The sequence below is a fragment of the Serinus canaria genome, chromosome 5 (genome assembly GCF_022539315.1).
Source record: "Serinus canaria isolate serCan28SL12 chromosome 5, serCan2020, whole genome shotgun sequence".
Lineage (NCBI taxonomy): Eukaryota > Metazoa > Chordata > Aves > Passeriformes > Fringillidae > Serinus > Serinus canaria.
Window position 1 is genome coordinate 51,107,051 of NC_066319.1, and position 15,681 is coordinate 51,122,731.

Sequence of the window (15,681 nt, forward strand, 5' to 3'; positions counted from 1 at the left end):
ATATTAATGCAATCTTTACATAAAGTGAGTGACCAGAAAATATAGTGACAGATATTATATTTTATAATCCATACATGAACTAAAAAATTTACCAGATCATTCTTTAAATATCTGTTAACATATTGAGCCAGCAGCAGTAATTCATATATATAAAATAAACAAGAAAGTAAAGGTTACAATGGAAAACTGTTCCATTGCTGTAAAAGTGGAACCTAGTGAGCTCCAAAGCTTATAAGATGCTGCCGAATCCATTCCCAAGTTGAAGAGTTTGAAGCTCAGCCTCAGGAAGTGTTTTAGTTCAAATTTAATTTAATAACAAAGTGTCTTATTAATTCTTCCTGGCAGGTTAGAGGAGGATGATGTATGCACTATCTGTATCCTTTGTCATGCAGCTGGCACAAATGCTGGGCTTTCCTAGGGCTCTGCAGGACTACCTTAGGAAGACCTCACCACTTCTCACTACAGCAGACACTCAGTGTTCAGACTGCACTCCCAGTTGCTGCAACAGAAGGGTTATGAACTCTTGCACTTCCACAAGTCCATTTCAAACAGACTTTCAGTGCCAGTAGTCTTGCACAAAAGCTTGTTTACAGACTCAGAAAATGAACAGAAAAATAATGCAGTTGCTCTCATGTCAAAATTTAACTGGACTTTAAATATTTTAGGATCCAAGGTCCTAAAATTCACATCCAAATATAGATGTAGACACATAAGGAATAAGGTAATTTTAATACAAAGATAATTCCTAGAACATTGCTTGAGCTTTATTGACTAGTTAGAAAGACAAACTAAAGAGCCAGCTTATCCTGGAAAGAATGAGACCCTTTTTCACAAATGACTGTGATCTGTTTATTGGGACACAAGACTGGACTCAGCATATCTAAACTGCCTGCACCCTCTGGGTCTGAACTTTGGTTACTTTCCTCCTTGGCTCTCTTCTTTTGAGATCTAGCACTAGCTGTGTTAGCACTTTTCCCTAGTTGCATCTAGGTGCCTTAGCTTTGAACTGGAGCAGAGCAGAGGAGACTTGTTTGCACAGCATCCCCCAACCTTCAACCATACGGCAACAATTAACAGCAACTTCTGGGACCACCTCTTTGCACTGAGTGGATACCTCTGAGCAAACAGACCCTTGCACAGTAGTCCCAGGAGCCTGAGAGGCTGCAGAATCATCAGTAAGAAAACCCACAGTCCAGAGTCTGACACGAGCTGGGTAGACCAACACTAACTAAAGTTACATCACAAGCTCAAATGAAGTTTGAACAAAGTGCAGCTACAGGCAACACCTCTGTTCTGTTTCCAGATCAAATAATAAGTTGTTTGTGTGTTTGAACACTTCTGTTTGTTTGCTTGCTTGTTTGTTTGTTTTGCATCTCTTTCTGAGACCCTCTTTGTCTGACCTGAGCATACTCCCAAGAGTTCTATCTGGACCGGTATATTTCTCACTGCAAGTGCTACATCAGCAGCTTAGCACATTGGAGAGCTTCTTTCTAAATTCAAAATTGCCCTTGTACTTGGAGGCGTATAGAATGTACTTGAGAGCATCACAGGCATATCAGTTTTCTCTCCATGTAGCCAAGGATGACGTTGCAGGGTACCATCTAAATCATCCCACTTGCAATGTAAATAGTCCAGCACTGCTTGCCTTCTGTGCACATTGAGGACATCCCTAAGACATGCAGTGACTGCAGACCTTTCTGCTGGTAAAGAAAAGGTCCACAATCCTACAGCTACATGGGATCATGCCCAGTCAAAACCTGGTGTTTCTGCAGCACAAATAGATCCTGTGTGCTTATACCATGCTTGGAGCATTTTGATATAGTTCTGCATCATTTTGCAAAGTTGTAAAGTCCTCCAGGACCTCATAAAGCCTCTGGAGAAATGGGGGGGAAAGGCAGGAATGGGAGGTAAAAAAATTAAGAAATTACTAGCAGCAGTCTGTGAACTTCATGAACCTATTACAGAAACCCCAGACACAAAACAGTATAGAGCTAAATTCCAGCACCCATTACTCACCCTACTTTTGAAACATGAGTAAGTCATGTGTGGAATAAGATACTGCTCTGTATGAGACATCCGTGGTTCAGAATAACCTGGACCACACTGCATGAGGGATTTTCTGTCCCAAAAGCAAAGAAGCAAATTGAGTGAAAAAGAAAGTAAAAAATATGACAGTGTGAAAGTTCCAGGTAAACAATATCAGAAGGACAAAATATGAGTTGCAGTTACATATATATGACCTGAACTCTGATTTCAGAGTAGATACACATGTTGTTGTCAAGCATTTGCCATGGGATAGATGATTTTGTTGGGCCTTCTGGAGGGAGAAGGGAGAAAGAGTGGTCAGTTATTTTTTATCATCTTTAAAATTACTGGAATTTATTTCCAACTTTGTTCCAGCTGCAGCTTATTTTTTTTCCAAGATTCTAAGCATACCCTACCCAATGTGTGGGCTTGACAGGCTTTAGAAATGCAAAAGAAACAAATTAGGGAATTGTCTCTTGCTTTTTCATTCTGTCTTTACTTTCTCAATCTTTCACCATTTCACACAGATTCCAAGCTGTATCCCCACTGAGAAATGCAGGGCATGTTAAATAAGGAGTAGTTTGATCAAATAACAAACTCTGAACACAGCTGTCTCCACAGTCAGTGGTCTGGTCTCCTCCTCTCCCATCCCATCACCAGTCATTCCACTGCAAGCCCCACATTTCCTGTCTTCCTTCTGTGCCCTCCAAACTCCCTCTTCTTTCCCTTTTCTTCTTTCACTTGCTTCTCTGCCTCCTGTATACATGAGGACCCACCTCCACACTATCATACTCAGTCTCTCAATTAAAAAGGTGACATTTTGTATCAAAAATAAAAAAACTGAGAAATTGTGAGCATTGATGAAGGAGGTAAGACTTCAAGAATAATGCACCAAGGAAGCAAAAAATGTTTCTATTGGGCTAGTGTAATCTCTCTGTCAGGGCCTAATTTATTAAAAAAAAAAAAAAACAAAAACAAAACAAAAAAAAAAAACTGAAAACACTGTTTGGAACCTAACCTGTTAAGTTCTCAAAATTGCCATCAGTTAGTGGTTTGGGAATTTCCTGTGTAGCAGCTGGTACCCAAACTACCATGCTGCTTCATATCCATACATAAATTTCCTCAATTAATTTTTCAATGCCCTCTCATTTTGTATTTGAGAGAAACAGTAATTAATTGTCACTTGAATCTTTTCACAGAACTAATTCACAAGGCTTCCATTAGTACCCTGTATGACTGCTGAAATACCACATCCAATCCATATAGCCATAAAGTTCTGTTTCACATCCAGCCAGTAGTAACAAGCTGGTATTATCTTCCACAATAAAGCCAAAACAGCTATCATTATATCAGGTCTATTTTCTAGCTTCAAGCAAGTGTATAAGGGCAGCTTTGGAAAATGTTCTCCAAATGCCTTTTGCAGCTCATTACTCTGTAGTGCCAATGGTCATGTAGTGCAAATTAACTTGTATGTTCTTGGATGTAAGCCTGACAGTGAATGTCAACCACAGCCCAGACTATGCACATTCACAAATCATTGTAATACATATAATAATGCTTTGTTAAATGCAAGTTGTAAGAGAGGGTTAATGTTGCCTTGAGTAGATCAGATGAACAAGGTAGTCACTGTAGCAGCTTTAGCCTACTTTTTAAGAGTTACAGGACAACATGTGATGCAGAACAGCACTTGTATTTGGAAACGTGATTTTCAAGAAATTTCAAGTTTTGTTTTTCAAGAATTTGTGTCATTTCTGCAGCTGCATATCATAGGGTTTTCAAAATGGGTTGACTCAGACACACCCAAGTATTCTTGTAGGGCTCTGTTATTTACAGGCCACTCTGTTAAAATGGCAGTTATGATTTGGCTATACTCATTACTTTGTTTTCATTGTCTTCACATACTTTCATATGTCTTTGTCTTGATACTTCTAGGCTTCCTAGCAACATGGAGAAACCTAAGATTTGTTCCTTCAAAGAATTCATAGCCCCAGCCCAAAGAGTCTCACTGACCCCAGTGAATTTAAAGGTTAAACAGGCAGAACACCGTCAAGAGCAACAGCAAAATCTAAATCTGAATTAGAGGGATAATATGGTCTATCCTTGCAATTTTCTGCTACAACAAAACCTTCACAGTGGCTGAAATCCTGACCCCACTAACAACACTGACTAACCCTGCCTGGAAGATTTCACTAATATGGTTCCACTGCTACATGCACCTTACAAGTTAATTCACTTCTGCTTTTGTTTGTAATTTGAGAGCCAGATGCCTCGAAAATTATCTGAATATTTATTCCTTAAAAACAAGCATTAAACACAGATATGAGGGATGGAGAATCCCGAATATACAAACTCAAAAGCTTAAGCAGTCAATTCCAATTTTTCATATAGCTGACACAATTTTCTTAATTGTTGCATCACAATTTACTAACAAGGCATTTGTCTTCTTCATTTATTTTCTTTCCCTTTTTTCCCTTAAATTCACAGCTGCAAATCAAGGCAAACTCATTCAGCGATTACCCAGGAGAAAACTTCTATTTTGTAAAGTGAACATTGTGCTTTCGGGACCTCTCACTTTTAACAATGTTACACCCTTGGGCCTTTCTGTCTTCCAATTCCTAGCTTGAAAGCTTGCATTCTCACTAGCTGTCCCTTTTTAAGAATGCTTTTGTAAAACTGCACTGAAGTGAAAAACGTCCATGAAGAACTTTGGTTTATTATTTTAAATAGCAAAGGTAGCTCTCCTGCCTCAATCCTGGCACCTTATAGATTTATTTTTATTTTTTTACATTTTGGCCAAAAATCTCAATAAAATAAAGTAATTCCTAGTTTCCTATGTTACAGCCGATAAACTGATTGCATTATTACTGGATAACATCACCTCTCTGGAATTAGGCTGCTAGCTGAGGTTTTATTATAGTAGTGAATTCACACTGCCATGGTTAGCAATGTCGGCATTTCAATAAAATAGTCTTTCCCTCTTCTTCTGCCTATCTTTTCTCAAAGGGATGAAATTTGGACTTAATAATGAACTTAAGGTAGAAGGACTGGCAGCATAATCCATGTCACTAAATCCATGGCTTACCATTTTAGCACATTTCTGACAAGTAGCTTTAGAGTATTTTTAAGTAAAGGCCCGACTTCATGCCTTCATCCTCTATCCAAAACTTGAGCGTGTATGCAGAGTATGTAACACTCTTTACTATTACCTTTGTGGCTTGAGCTTCTTAATAAATGAGCTTTTAATAAACTCCTAATTTCAGGGAGCCTCTGCTTTTAAAACTGTGCATCCAGCAGACAGCTTGGACTGAAAGATGTGTGTTGCTACAGCCTCACTTCAAAATTCTGTTTCAGAACAGGATGTCATGCACGAAGCATGTTTCTCAAAATCACTGCTGGTGCTGAGCCACGCAGGGTAAAGGATCTGAAAACATTCCACCTGGGAGCCCTGAGAAAAGGTGGGAGACCCGCTGCAGGCTCGCCACGAAGACATCCGCCATACGTTTTTGCTGGGACGTGCCAGGAGGGCTCCATGGAAACCGCAGGCGTCTAAAACCCTGCTGCGTGTTTGCTGAACAGGGCAGAGCACAAGGGTGATGACACCGACGCTGCCCGTCACTCGGACTCCTAGTCCCTGTCCCGGTCTGTGCCCCGAGTCCCCTCCCGCCCCGCGTTGAGGTTCTGTGTTTGCCTTTGTCCGTGCGCGGGCGGGCGGCTGTCCCCTGGGCACACGCCGGACACACCTCGGGGACAGCGCGGGGCCACGGCCGGGGCTGCGCTCGGGGCCACGGCCGGGGGTCGGCCCGGGCCCGGCCCGCCCGCCCGCTCAAGCCCTGGCGCCGAGAGCGGCCCCGCCGGGCACGGGGCGCGAGGGACGGCCACCCCCTCCCGGCCCCGACGGTCACTTACGTTGGGGGCGGGTGCCGCCGGGAGCGCTGCCGGCCGCGGGGACGGACCCCGGCCCGCCTCCGACAGGGGTGCCGGCCGGGAGGGGGGCGGCCTCCCGTTCGGTGTCGGAAGGGTGAATATTTGCCGGAAACCCGGACGTTTAGTCCACTTGGCAGAAGCGCAGGGGGTCGGGGAGGGGGCATGGGTGCGACGGGTGGCACGCGGTGCTCGGGGAAGGGGGCGAAGAGCGGGGCCCGATGTCCCGCTCGCCGCTCGACTGTCGGATCCGCTACCCGGCGGCTGCCGCCGTGAGTCACCCCCGGCCGCGGCAGCGTCAGCCTCGCCGCGGCGTTGGCAGCCAGACGAGCCGCGGCGCGGAGCCGCCGCTGTCCTCGGATGAACCCGGCGGGGCTGCCAGCGCCAGCCGAGTGCGCGCAAGGCGAGAGCCGAGGCTGTGCCGGCGCGGCGGCGTGCGACACCCCTGCGGCGGGGATGGCGGAGACGGGGCGGGGGGCGGGAGCGGGGGGGGGCAGCCCCTCAGCGGCCGGGCCGGAAAGGTAAGCGTGGGACAGGGAAGGTGCGGCGCGGGCACGGTCACGCAAAGGGCACGGTGCGGGGGGAGGTGCTGCCCCCGGGGCCGCGAGTCCCCGAGGACGTGGCTGTGGCGGCCCAGGGCGAGGGGAGGAGGCGGAGAGGGGCGTTCGGGGCGAAAGCCCCTCCGTTCCAGGCACGGGTCAGATGTCTTCCGACAGCGGGGATGCTCGTCGGTGCGAATGGCAAACCCCATCCGGGCCCTGTCCTGTTAAAAAAAGGAAAAGACAGCATCCTCTGCCCCGCGGCGCTAAGATCCGGCTCCTCTAGGGTGAAAGGTGCCTCGTTGCCCAACAGCCTTATCTCCCTTCTCCTGGCCGCGGGGAGCGGCAGGAAATCGGGGCAGCTGCCGGCAGCTGCTGGCGATGTCTCGAAAGCCGCAAGGAGGGTCACGGCCGCTGCCGCGCTCCCACCGCCGTGTCCCGAGGTGGCGTAACCCGGGGAGGGGGGTTCACGGGCTTATCCACAGCCTCTTCCTTTTCTCCCACCTGTCATCTCTAGTTTTTCTTCATTTCTTTGCTGTCCGCCCACCCCATCCCCTACAGCTGAAGCGACCGAGTCCCTAAAGACAAGGCAGGTTGCCCGCGCGAAAGCACGGAGAGTTTGAACCCCGGGACTACATCTGCCCTCTGCCCCTGACCTGGGCGTTCCCAGCGCCGCGCTTTCTGCGGGGCTTTCGACGAGCCCTGTGCACCGGACTGGGCTTCGCCGGGGGCGGTGAGGCGCCGCGCTACCCCCGAGGAGCCGCGCTGGGAGGTAGGATGCGCCGGGGAAGAAGAGCTCGACATCAGGGAGACGAGAGCGGGGAAAAGGGCTTTTAAGGAAATTCTCCCTCGGTGATATGAGGTCGGGTGGGAGGGACGGAGCCCCTCTTTTCTCTGGGAGGAAGAGACCTATCCGCACACGCAGATCAGGTCATCGCAGTGCAGCAGGTGCCTCAGAACCCCTTCGCTTCTTCCCCGCTCTGTCTCTGAGAACAGCGCCCGAGAGAGCCCAGAGACACCACCTTAATAGCCGTAATAATTAAAAACAACAACAACAAAAACCCCCTTCTGCCTGGCCTTAATGATCCTTTACACACATTCCCCAGCCGCTCCCTCCCCCGTCCCCCCAGTGAAGGGCACTGATTATTCGCACTCCTCTGTTTGCCGAGAGCGCAGCCTGATGAAAGGACTTTATCCTCGAGTGACTCCATCGCTTGCTCCTCCTCCTCTCCCCAGCCTCGCTTCCCTCTCAGCCCTAATTGGGCTCTTGCTAATATGATTAAAGCCCAGTTAAATGTTTCTTGATAAATCTTGTCAAGAGAGGATCCCCCTCCGTCCCCTCCCCTCTCTGTCGGTTGTCAGAAGCCCGGTTATAGACAGGACATGCCCGGCTCCTGCTGTTCATACGCTGGTGGGAAGTTGGCATTTCACAATTGTTCCTTTAACAGGGTTGTTTTGGAGCCGGTCCTGGGGATTGTTCCTCTTTAGGCCGGGCTTGCTGATAAGAACCGCCCGTGGCTTTTATGTAACACGTTAGGATTTGGTCCTGGTCCCAAAATCGCACTGTTTCTTTAGCCTTTTATTTCATACCCACCCTCCCCCTCCCGCTCTCGCTGCTTTTAGTAGCCTGTTCCCGGAAAGGCTCTTGCTCGATGTGAGCCGGCCAGGCGCGATAGCCCGTGCAAAAGCCGCGCAGGTCCCAGCGGAGCTGCGCGGGGGCTGAAGGTGCGCACTGGGGGCTGGTCCCGCACAGCCGGCAGCTCCCGCCCCCGCTTCCCGGGAATAGCCCGTTTTCTTCGGCTCCTCTCTCCGCGATCGGAGCCCTCGGGCGAGGCTCTCCCTTTACTGTCCCCTGTTTGTGGGGCGCCCCGACGCCCCACAAGTTTTGCGGCAGCAACACGGCAGCGAGCGCGCTCTGCTCTTCACCTCGGTCTGTTTCCTTGTGGTTCCACTGCAATTGTACTCGGGGGTTAAGCCCCATCCCGCCCCCGTAATCCCTGGGGGAATGTGGTTGAAATCGTAGGAATTAGGAACCAGCAGTCGGCGTTGGAGGGTGAGGGTGGTCCCCCGGGCGCCGGGCCCCCTGCGGCCAGCCACGGGCTGGCAGCGCTGCGCCCGTGCTGGCGGTGCCGACCGGCTCCCCCACAATTCGGGGGGGCTCATTGGTGGGCCCGTTGGCTCCTTTCCACTTTGGTGTTCGGTTTTCTTTGGGGTTTCAGAGGTCCGGCAGGGTCTTTTCGAGGATGTTTAGTGGGTGCTGCTTCAGCCTTATTGGGTATGGAGGCTGCGGGGGCTGTAGTTGTCGAAGGGGGCATGGGGACGGGCTGTTTGCTCCCCTGTCGAGCCGTGCAGCCATGGCCTGGAAGCTCTTCGATCCGCGGCTGGAGGTGGTATTTCCCGATGGCACACCTGGCCCTGGCCCCTCCGCAGCAGCCCGCGCCCCCCGTGCCGGCAGAGCTGCTGCCTCACCGCATTTCCACGGGGGGCACACACTGCCTTTGCCAGTGGAAAGCAGGGACAGGGGTGGCTTCGGGACACGGACCGCTGCCTCTGTCCTACACCCCGGCGAAGTACTCCGACTCTCTCCCGCTGGCCACCGTTTCAGCCCCACAGGCTGCTCCTCTTTGTGCCCGAGGCTCTCCCGGGGACAGGCGGCGGCGCGCTGCCCCGTCCGCCCTCGGGGCCGCCGCTGCGGGGACGGGCCTGCGGGAGGCAGCGGAGGAGAAATGTCAAAACCAAAAAAAAAACGAAAAATCACCCCCAGCTCTGGGGAGCGCAGCTCCAACAAAGGCGCTTGTTCCCTGGGCAGAGGAAAACCCGAGCCAAGGGGCAAAACAGCGATGTCCCTCCCCGCCGAGCCCCGCTGCCTCCTCCGGGCGGCGGAGCCCGGGGCCGCGGGGCTGAGCCCGGCGGGGCGGGCGTGGGGCGCGGGGCCGAACTCGGGCGGGACCTGCGTCCCGCGGAGGCTTCTCCTCCTTAGTTCGACCCAGCGGAGCGTCGGCCCTCCTCAGGCGAAGTTTCAGCCGCTGTTTGGGGATGGTTCCCTCTCCCTACTCGTTCCTTCCCTTCTCCCCTGTGTGTTCCCCCTCCTGGGGGGGTCTGGGCTAGTGCGAGACCACAAGAGCTGCTGCCCCTTTGGCCCGAGACTGTGGATTTACCGAGAAGAGTCCTAAATAAGCAGCTGTTTGTGCTCTAGCTGGAACGCTGGAGGCTTTCTAAGAATGGCGCTTTTCTTACACGAGGGTTGGGGTTTTTAAAATTTAATTTTATTTTTATTGGTACATCAAACCAGCCTACAGCATTGCTGGCATCTTTCCACCAGGTGTCTGGGGCTCAGAGAAAAATTCAAATGAATCTGAAAATTGCGAGACAGTTTCTCTCCCCTTCTCCCAAATAAAATATGAGAAAGAATTGGTACAAACTGTCCAGGAAGGGATTCAAGATGGAAAAAGAAAAGCACCTTCACTCCACCAGAGTGCTGAGGACCCAGAAAGGCCTTCCGCAGTCAGGAAGGAATCAAAGCACCTGGAAGATGGAATTTGACTGGTTTGAGAACCAACTTCTGAGATGTGGTTACCACCCACAGCAAGGAACTTTACCCCATGATCCAAAGTATCCCTTCTAATACTCTTCCTAAAAAATAATAATTTGCCTTTCTATAAACCAAAAAAAAAAAAAAAATTTCAAGTACATTGCACACATAAAACTACTCTGCTTCACAGCACTCTTGTAGGTCTGAATCTCTATTCCCATTCTACAGAGGAGTGAATGGTTTGCCCCAGGGGTCATGCTTGGAGCTGGGGGCACTTGCTGGGTCCTGAGACCCAGAGCTCCCAGCACTGTTCTGCTCACTGAAGCCCCCCTGACACTGCTGCTGTTAGGAATTGAGAGAAGGCTATCTGCAAATACAAGGGGCTGCTTTGCAAGATCCAGGAAACACCAATTCTGGATGTTATTTTAAAGTGTGTGTTGGGGGGGGTGTTAGGTTTTAAACTCTCAGTGTTTGACTGTTATCATTATTTACTTAAATCACTAAGTCTTGATAAGTAATCCTTGTTACTTTTAGAATAACCCAGCTGAACTGACTGAAAGATTTTCTACTCACCTGACTTACAAAACAATTGTTTTCTTTCTGAATAAATTGAGAGGACTCACTGATGCTCATGCTTTCGATGTCGATGTCAACAGCAAAAGCTAGACTCAAATCTACTTGCTTTTCTTATGCAAATCTTCTCACTGGATTAGAAGGGAAAGTAAACAGCAGTCCAAACTTAAGATCTTTTTTCTTTTTAGAAGCAGCCTGTTGTATAAATCTGAAATAGAAACTGTTTTCATTTGAAGATCAAATAGAAGCTATCTATTGAAGATGACAAACAGGGCAGCATAATCTGTTTGCATTTTTGGGAAAAGGATAGCTCTGGTTTTGTTTCAAGGCAAGGAACTTTTAAATAATATTTAACGAAATAATTGACCTTGATGTTTAAACTACAACTTCCTTCATGTCATTAAGCTCACTGTTTTTTAAAAAAAATGTTTAGTATCTGAACTCTGGCGTTCATTCTGCTAATCTCATAATAACATTTGTTTCTTGTGGAATTTTGTTTGATGAACTCATGGTGAAAGAGGAGAGAAAGAGTTCAGAACAACACGAGCTTTACAGCTCATTTATACTTTTTCTGCCTGAAAAAAATAGCCAAAACACCCTTATGCAGAATGACTTTCAGGAACAATTTCTCAGATGGATGGATCAAGAAGAAACTTTCTACAGCTGAACCATAAGCCTTGGGACAAACTGTTCTTTGAACATTTATTCTGACTTTTAAAAAATATTGCAGTCCTTGACTACAAAAAAAATTATTTTGTGGAGTTTGCCATCGTGATAACTAGACTCTGAGTCTGCTTTTGAAATGTGGGAGAAATGGAACTAACTCCATAAAGTGTGTCTATCACATAAAGCTTTAAGGACAGCCTAATTCACTCTATATCCTGCTCTTTGTTCAACTGACAGATTTCCAACTGCAGAAAGAGGCACATATCTGGGGACTGCTATTATCTAAGCTAAATATGTACATTTTGGATCAGTTCTATTTTATTTGAATACTCACAGTTTCTGTTTGGGGATCTTAAGCATGAAAGGATTGCAGTGATGTGCATTTTATTAACTTTCCATCATTCTTTGTACAAGCACAAAGGTGCATAAATATACACATTTACTAGTCTCTCTGCTCTGTGAGAGTTCAGAAAATTGCATGCAAAATTATTTCAAATAAAAGCAAGCAAGGAACCAAACAATATACACAGTACCATACAAGAAAATAGGGAAACAAACAAGGTGGGGAGAAATTAAAGCAATAAATTAACAGAGTTTCACCTAATTTTTATTTGTTTGTAAATGAAAAATACCATGGCAGAAATGGATTTTTTTTTCCAGTCATGTGATCCTTGAATTGCAAAACACTGGTATCTACCAAAACACTGTTTTGTACCCTGCACGTTGTGTACTCACTCATAGATGAAAGCTCTTCCTTTTTCCCTGCTGGCACACATTTTTTCTCTCCAATGAGTTCCTGCTTTCAGAAGAAGTATGAGAAATCAGGTTGCTTTACTCCCAACAAAGGACACGTAGTTAACATTTCCACTGATAAACAATATTTGAATTCCCACCCCAGGGTACAAACAGTCAGCTCAATAATGTTTAAAGACCTGGGATCTAGAGAGCATGGTGGTGTTACACAACTGGAGATGTGACGTTGTCTGGCAGTCTGAGCAGGGTCACACTGGTCATGGGACAACACAAATTCTGTGTCAGTCATCGTGTTGGTGCAGGTTTTCTCAACTTCACACAAGTGTTATGTGATACAAGCAAGAGTAAATTGTCAGAGTCATCTCCCACCTCATCACTGTCCTCTATCTCTGCCTCCCCTATGGCATAATTGGCATAGGACATCCTTCAGAGCATGGCATTGCAGTCCCTCAGGTTCCTGTCCCCAAGTGACACTGGTGACAAGCTGTGTGGGACATAGGGCAGCACCCACGTCACACCAATGATGTGTTTGCAGGAGGTCCAGCCAAGGGGCACGTTCTGTTACCCCCTTAATACAATCCCCCACTGTGACTCAACACAGCAAGTGAAGGGAGGAGGCACCCCCTGTCCTGTGGGGTTATCATGCAGTTCCCCTCCACAGGTTGCCTCTGTGCCTGCCAAGTTATATTTCTACCACTTGTGCAGCTGCTGCTCTTCACTTTTACATGGAATGAGAATGTGGCACCTGGGCATGGCAGACTTGACCTGATAGACTACAGATGCTGCAGCAGAGTAGTAGCTGTCGTTTAGCTGTAGTTACTTGCAGAAGCTACTGGCTCTAGTTTTTTGGGGGTTTTTTTAATATTATGAGCTTCAAGGAAAATAGTACAGTAGCTCTTCCCAGTGAATTGGATGCTGTGCCTGCCACAAGTCACATCAGACCTATAGCTCTGTGTGTTTTGGGGTATGCAGTCGGCATCTAAGCTGGTACATCTTTTCCCAACATAGCTTGCAACACACAGGCAGAGACAGAAGATGGCATTTCTGTCATACAGGGCATACATGCTCATTCCATCTTCTGCTCCTCTGATGATGATTTGTGAGGAACCAACCCAGTGTATTGCCTCAGCCCAGGGAGTAAACTTCATCTCCTCAGCACAAGCAGGCAGCTGTGCAAAACCAAGCTTCTCTGTGAGACTGAATGCACTGTTCTTCCATATTCTCCTGAGAATGATTTACCTTGAGATTGTGCTAGACTGTGGGAATTCTCTCAGTCCAATATTTATATCAACATCCCCCACTCTTGATCAGGGAACCAGAAACAGTGACTGTGTCCTGAATTTCATCAGTCCCTGGTTATCTTACTTTAGAGTCTTCTATCCTAAAAATGTCTTCTTATCAGGCATGGTTATTCTTTGTATCCTCTGCTGAACTGGTATAGAACATTTCTGCACACTGCAAAACAAGCAATGACTATTTGCCCCTGTGCTAAATTCAGTGGTTCTTATGGAAATCATGTCAGTCAACTTGCAAAGAGCTTCAGGGTCTGTAGGTAACATGAGCTTAAACAACACCTGCCTGGATACATCTCCTTTTCCTCCAAACATCCCTGTGGGTCTGTCAGAGAACCCTGGGGAAGCTGTAACCACGATGAAGGTGCTAAGGGTGTGAATCCAGGGAGGATTAAGGCTGCTAGCCACTGCAGCATGTCCCTGCTGTCTGTGCCTTACTAAAGCACAAAAGTCTTGTGACTGGCATGTCCTCCACTTCACTGGGTTACATGACACATGCCAGAAAATGTGTCAACCCACTCCCCATCTCTTCAGCATTATTAGCCTGGGGAGGGAAACACAGCCAAAGAACACGAACACAACTTTGACAGGTTCTGCCTAATCCACCTACATAATGACATTTCTTATGCTAAGTGCCAGAGCGGTGAGGGAGGCCACTGTCTGTACCAGCTGCTGGCAAGTCAAAGTTAGTTTCATGGTTATGTTTAAGATATAGCCTGATGTTACGTTAAGAAGTCTTTGTCTCCTGTGGTGCAGCTCTCAGAGAATGACATCAAAAGCCTTCCTAATTCACCCCCCGGGTCATCTGATTATAGGCATGGCACAGAGCCAGGCTGCTCCAGGAGACCGTGAGTCAGGGTGACATCCATGACTATCCTCTTAGTCCATGGAAGGAAGTAACGTGCCCTGAGCATGAAACAACCAGGAGTAGATTACATCCTTCCTCGTGTCAGCTTAGCCCTGCTGGCTGTTGGGGCAGGCACTGGGGAGGCAAGAGCAGCCCCTGATTTCCCAGCCTCACTCCTCCCCACCCTTACCTCAGGGAGGCTGTTTCTCCCCGTGCTGGGACATGCCGTGCGGGCAAACCACACGAGAGGGTTTTGCTCAGCCAGGCAAGGAAGAGGACTCTCTGGCTCTCTTCTCCATTCTGTTGCAGGGTTGCATCACACAGTGAAACATCCATCCCTCCTCCAACAGGCCAGGCATATCTGATCATGAGGGTGCTGTGTGTTCTCCATCCCTTGGCATTTATTGTTGTAATTAGTCTATCTGTTTCTGATTTATTTATTTTCAGGCAGTCTTCTGCACCCTTGCTCCCTCATTTGGGCACATGGGGCAAACCACAGACTTGCCCTTAAACTACACAGAAAAATAAAATCAGAAACAGACTAACCACAAGAATCAATAGCAAGGGGCAGAAAGCACATGATTGGATAGTGGAGCTTCCTTCAGAGATCCATCTGCCTTGAAATGTGATGTAACTAGGCTCACATACCACATCTGCAAAAGGGGGTAACAGATTCGTCTTCGTAACCTGACTGGCAGGGTGAAACTATGCTGGCTCAGAGAAGCCAAGGCATGTTTAAAAATCACTTCTAAGGAAGAAAAAGAAGTCCATTTTGTGTTCACAGAGTTAAAGCAATCTCTTTCAAGTCTGACGTGATTCCTGTTAGTGTTATTGTTGCTTCCTAGAATTTAGGCTTGAATTTGGCAGAAGTCGAGAAGCCAAGGCATACACAGAACCATTTGTGAGAATCAGTGTGTCTGTGTGCATGGGCCAATTCTTTTCTGAATAAACACCAGTCCCTGGGCTGCTGGGTAAAGTGTCGATAGAAGATGGCAGTCAGACATGTAGGCTCATACCCATGAGGTATGGCTATTTAGGGGTGCAAATCACCTTTTTTCCCTACAAATAAACGCAAACAGATAATGAACCACACGTCTCAATGCTATTAAAACATTTCTGTTACCTTCCGTACTGTTCCTTGCTTGTGTCCCAAAAGTAGCATCATTGCCTGGGAGAGAGTATCAAGACATTAATCAAAAATAGATGAGCAGTACAAGAAATGAAGGACCAGCAGACAAGTATAAATATCTTCCTGCATATCCAGAATACAGAAGCTGTCTGAAAGCCTAGTAATTAGAGTCAATACACTCAATCCAGCCACACAGACAGTGTGCACTGCTGTCATTCCTACACTGAGCATCTCATTGGACACCCTGTGATTCTGCAGCCCTCCATCAGGTGAATGATGTGAAGCCATTGCTGATGAGATAGATCAGACAGTACAGAAACCCTCCAGACAGAAACCTCTGCTTGTTTCTGGCTAGGAAGAGTAAATCTTTTCTTTTGGGATCCACAGAAATACAGATGCAAAAG

The 15,681-nt window shown here is 47.6% G+C and overlaps 1 long non-coding RNA gene across 1 annotated transcript; it reads right to left on the bottom strand.

The window, feature by feature from the left end:
* Window positions 1-9,466: 9,466 nt before the first annotated feature.
* LOC115485456 (uncharacterized) lies at window positions 9,467-12,171 on the bottom strand. The gene is made up of 3 exons (XR_003946215.2): window positions 11,992-12,171; window positions 10,591-10,721; window positions 9,467-10,010 (listed from the first exon to the last, which is right to left on the bottom strand). It is a non-coding gene; the product is annotated as an uncharacterized LOC115485456 (long non-coding RNA).
* Window positions 12,172-15,681: the final 3,510 nt, after the last annotated feature.